The sequence below is a fragment of the Triticum aestivum genome, chromosome 2A (assembly GCF_018294505.1).
Source record: "Triticum aestivum cultivar Chinese Spring chromosome 2A, IWGSC CS RefSeq v2.1, whole genome shotgun sequence".
Lineage (NCBI taxonomy): Eukaryota > Viridiplantae > Streptophyta > Magnoliopsida > Poales > Poaceae > Triticum > Triticum aestivum.
Genome location: NC_057797.1, coordinates 653,844,241 through 653,850,240, shown reverse-complemented (window position 1 = coordinate 653,850,240; position 6,000 = coordinate 653,844,241).

Below are 6,000 nucleotides of genomic sequence, written 5' to 3'. Positions count from 1 at the left end.
TGCAGTACACACCTTTTGAGAGAGCCATACATGATTTGGAATTTGTTAGAATACTCTATGTGCTTCGCTTATATCATTTGAGTTATATAGTTTTGCTCTAGTACTTCACTTATATCTTTTAGAGCACGGTGGTTGATTTGTTTTATAGAAACTATTGATCTCTCATGCTTCACTTAGATTATTTTGAGAGTCTTAAATAGCATGGTAATTTTCTTAAATAATCCTAATATGCTAGGTGTTCAAGATTAGTAATTTTTTTCTTATGAGTGTATTGAATACTAAGAGAAGTTTGATGCTTGATGATTGTTTTGAGATATGGAGGTAATAATATCAAAGTCATGCTAGTTGAGTAGTTGTGAATTTGAGAAATGCTTGTGTTGAAGTTTGCAAGTACCATAGCATGCACGTATGGTAAACCTTATGTAACAAATTTGAAACATGATGTGTTATTTGATTGTCTTCCTTACGAGTGGCGGTCGGGGACGAGCGATGGTCTTTTCCTACCAATCTATCCCCCTAGGAGCATGCTCGTAGTGCTTTGGTTTTTGATGGCTTGTAGATTTTTGCAATAAGTATGTGAGTTCTTTATGACTAATGTTGAGCCCATGGATTATATGCACTCTCACCCTTCCATCATTGCTAGCCTCTTGGGTACCGTGCATTGCCCTTTCTCACATTGAGAGTTGGTGTAAACTTCGCCGGTGAATCCAAACCCCGTGATATGATACGCTCTTTCACACATAAACCTCCTTATATCTTCCTCAAACAGCCACCGTTCATTTCCATAGCCATTCCGAGATATATTGCCATGCAACTTTCCACCATTCCGTTTATCATGACACATTCATCATTGTCATATTGCTTAGCATGATCATGTAGTTGACATAGTATTTGTGGCAAAGCCACCGTTCATAATTTTCATACATGTCACTCTTGGTTCATTGCATATCCTGGTACATCGCCGGAGGCATTCATATAGAGTCATCTTTTGTTCTAGTATCGAGTTGTAATCATTGAGTTGTAAATAAATAGAAGTGTGATGATCATCATCAATAGAGCATTGTCCCAAATAAAAAAAGAAAAAGAAATCCAAAAAAGGCCAAATAAAAAAGGGACAATACTACTATCCTTTTTCCACACTTGTGCTTCAAATTAGCACCATAATCTTTTGTTTTGTCACTTTCATATACTAGTGGGAATTTTTCATTATAGAACTTGGCTTGTATATTCCAACAATGGGCCTCCTCAAGTGCCCTAGGTCTTCGTGAGCAAGCAAGTTGGATGCACAGTGATGTCTACTACACAACCTTATTCTTGTAGACGTTGTTGGGCCTCCAAGTGCAGAGGTTTGTAGGACAGTAGCAAATTTCCCTCAAGTGGATGACCTAAGGTTTATCAATTCGTAGGCGGCGTAGGATGAAGATGGTCTCTCTCAAGCAACCCTGCAACCAAATAACAAAGATTCTCTTGTGTCCCCAACACACCCAATACAATGGTAAATTGTATAGGTGCACTAGTTCGGCGAAGAGATGGTGATACAAGTGCAATATGGATGGTAGATAAAGGTTTTTGTAATCTGAAAATATAAAAACAGCAAGGTAACTAATGATAAAAGTGAGCCTAAATGGTATTGCAATGATAGGACACAAGGCCTAGGGTTCATACTTTCACTAGTGCAAGTTCCCTCAACAATAATAACATAATTGGATCACATAACTATCCCTCAACATGCAACAAAGAGTCACTCCAAAGTCACTAATAGCGGAGAACGAACGAAGAGATTATGGTAGGGTACGAAACCACCTCAAAGTTATTCTTTCCAATCAATCCGTTGGGCTATTCCTATAAGTGTCACAAACAGCCCTAGAGTTCATACTAGAATAACACCTTAAGACACAAATCAACCAAAACCCTAATGCCACCTAGATACTCCAATGTAACCTCAAGTATCTGTGGGTATGATTATACGATATGCATCACACAATCTCAGATTCATCTATTCAACCAACACATAGAACCTCAAAGATTGCCCCAAAGTTTCTACCGGAGAATCACGATGAAAACATGTGCCAACCCCTATGCATAGGTTCATGGGCGGAAACCGCAAGTTGATCACCAAAACATACATCAAGTGAATCACGTGATATCCCATTGTCACCACAGATACGCATGACAAGACATACATCAAGTGTTCTCAAATCTTTAAAGACTCTGATACGTCTCCAACGTATCTACTTTTCCAAACACTTTTGCCCTTGTTTTGGACTCTAACTTGCATGACTTGAATGGAACTAACCCGGACTGACGCCATTTTCAGCAGAATTACCATGGTGTTAATTATGTGCAGGAGCAAACGTTCTCGGAATGACCTGAAACTTCACGGAGACACTTTTCAGAAAATAAGAAAAATACCTGCCAAAGATGAAGGCCAGGGGGGCCACCACCTTGCCACGAGGGTGGGGGCGTGCCCCCTACCTCGTGGGCCCCCTGTTGCCTCTCCGACTCCAACTCCACCTCCATATATTGAGTTTGGATGAGAAAAAAATTAGAGAGAAGAAATCATCGCGTCTTACGATACGGAGCCGCCGCCAAGCCCTAAAACCTCTCGGGAGGGCTGATCTGGAGTCCGTTCGGGGCTCCGGAGAGGGGAATCCGTCGCCATCGTCATCATCAACCATACTCCGTCACCAATTTCATGATGCTCACCGCCGTGCGTTAGTAATTCCATCGTAGGCTTGCTGGACGGTGATGGGTTGGATGGGATCTATCATGTAATCGAGTTAGTTTTGTTAGGGTTTGATCCCTAGTGTCCACTATGTTCTGAGATTGATGTTGCTATGACTTTGCTATGCTTAATGCTTGTCACTAGGGCCCGAGTGCCATGATTTCAGATATGAACTTATTATGTTTTCATCAATATATGAGTGTTCTTGATCCTATCTTGCAAGTCTATAGTTACCTATTATGTGTTATGATCCGTTAACCCCGAAGTGACAATAATCGGGATACTTGCCGGTGATGACCGTAGTTTGAGGAGTTCATGTATTCACTATGTGTTAATGCTTTGTTCCGGTTCTCAATTAAAAGGAGGCCTTAATATCCCTTAGTTTCCGTAAGGACCCCATTGCCACGGGAGGGTAGGACAAAAGATGTCATGCAAGTTCTTTTCCATAAGCATGTATGACTATATTCGGAATACATGCCTACATTATATCAATGAACTGGAGCTAGTTCCGTGTCACCCTAGGTTAGGACTGTTACATGATGAACCGCATCTGGTATAATTCTCCATCACCGATCCATTGCCTACGAGCTTTCCATATATTGTTCTTCGCTTATTTACTTTTCCGTTGCTATTGCTATCATCACTACAAAATACCAAAAACATTGCTTTTACTACTGTTACCTTTTGCTACCATTATCACCACTATCATATTACTTTGCTACTAAACACTTTGCTGCAGATATTAAGTTTCCAGGTGTGGTTGAATTGACAACTCAGCTGCTAATACTTGAGAATATGCTTTGGCTCCCCTTGTGTCGAATCAATTAATTTGGGTTGAATACTCTACCCTCGAAAACTGTTGCGATCCCCTATACTTCTGCGTTATCAGACTCAATCCGATAAGATAACTTCAAAGGGGAAACTCAATCCATTACAAGAGAGTAGAGGGGGAGAAACATCATAAGATCCAACTATAATAGCAAAGCTCGCGATACATCAAGATCGTGCCAAATCAAGAACACGAGAGAGAGAGAGAGAGAGAGAGAGAGAGAGAGATTAAACACATAGCTACTGGTACATACCCTCAGCCCCGAGGGAGAACTACTCCCTCCTCGTCATGGAGAGCGTCAGGATGATGAAGATGGACACCATAGAAGGATTCCCCCTCCGGCAGGGTGCCGGAACGGGTCTAGATTGGCTTTCGGTGGCTACGGAGGCTTCTGGCGGCGGAACTCCCGATCTATTGTGCTCCCCAGTCGTTTTAGGGTATATTGAGATATATAGGCGGAAGAAATACGTCAGGGGGTCCACGAGGGGCCCACGAGGGTGGAGGGCGCGCCCAAGGGGGGTGGGCGCGCCCCCCTGCCTCGTGCCTTCCTCGTTGCTTCCCTTATGTACACTCCAAGTCTTCTGGGTTTCTTCCGTTCCAAAAATAAGTTCCGTGAAGTTTCAGGTCAATTGGACTCCGTTTGATTTTCCTTTTCTGCAATACTCTAAAACAAGGAAAAAAGGGAAACTGACACTGGGCTCGGGGTTAATAGGTTAGTCCCAAAAATCATATAAAATAGCATATAAAACATCCAAGGTTGATAATATAATAGCATGGAACAATAAAAAAATTATAGATACGTTGGAGACGTATCAGCATCCCCAATCTTAATTCCTGCTAATCCTCGAGTAGGTAAATGATAAAAATAGAATTTTTGATGTGGAATGCTACCTAACATATTTATTCATGTATTTCTCTTTATTGTGGCAAGAATATTCAGATCCATAAGTTTCAAGACAAAAGTTTAATATTGACATAAAAATAATAATACTTCGAGCTTACTAACTAAGTAATCATGTCTTCTCAAAATAACATGGCCAAAGAAAGTTATCCCTACAATATCATCTAGTCTGGCTATGCTCTATCTTCACCACACAAAGTATTTAAATCATGCACAGCCCCGATGACAAGCCAAGCAATTGTTTCATACTTTTGATGTTCTCAAACTTTTTCAATCTTCACGCAATACATGAGCGTGAGCCATGGATATAGCACTATAGGTGGAATAGAATGGTGGTTGTGGAGAAGACAAAAAGGAGAAGATAGTATCACATCAACTAGGCATATCAATGGGCAATGGAGATGCCCATCAATAGATATCAATGTGAGTGAGTAGGGATTGCCATGCAACGGATGCACTAGAGCTATAAGTGTATGAAAGCTCAACAAAAGAAACTAGTGGGTGTGCATCCAACTTGCTTGCTCACGAAGACCTAAGGCATTTTGAGGAAGCCCATCATTGGAATATACAATCCAAGTTCTATAATGAAAGATTCCCACTAGTATATGAAAGTGACAACATCGGAGACTCTCTATCATGAAGATCATGGTGCTACTTTGAAGCACAAGTGTGTTAAAAGGATAGTAGCATTGTCCCTTCTCTCTTTTTCTCTCTTTTTTTATTTTTTTATTTGGGCATTTCTCTTTTTATGGCCTCTTTTTTTCTCTTTTTTTATTTGGGCTTCTTTGGCCTCTTTTATTTATTTATTTATTTCGTCCGGAGTCTCATCCCGACTTGTGGGGGAATCATGGTCTCCATCATCATTTCCTCACTGGGACAATGCTCTAATAATGATGATCATCACACTTCTTTACTTACAACTCAAGAATTACAACTCAATGATTAGAACAAAATATGACTCTATGTGAATGCCTCCGGCGGTGTACTGGGATGTGCAATGAATCAAGAGTGACATGTATGAAAGAATTATGAACGGTGGCTTTGCCACAAATACGATGTCAACTACATGATCATGCAAAGCAATATGACAATGATGGAGCGTGTCATAATAAACAGAACGGTGGGAAGTTGCATGGCAATATATCTCGGAATGGCTATGGAAATGCCATAATAGGTAGATATGGTGGCTGTTTTGAGGAAGGTATATGGTGGGTTTAAGGTACCGGCGAAAGTTGCGCGGTACTAGAGAGGCTAGCAATGGTGGAAGGGTGAGAGTGCATATAATCCATGGACTCAACATTAGTCATAAAGAACTCACATACTTATTGCAAAAAATTAGTAGTTATCGAAACAAAGTATTAAGCGCATGCTCCTAGGGGGATAGATTGGTAGGAAAATACCATCTCTCGTCCCCGACCACCACTCATAAGGAAGACAATCAATAAATAAATCATGCTCCGACTTCATCACATAATGGTTCACCATACGTGCATGCTACGGGAATCACAAACTTCAACACAAGTATTTCTCAGATTCACAACTACT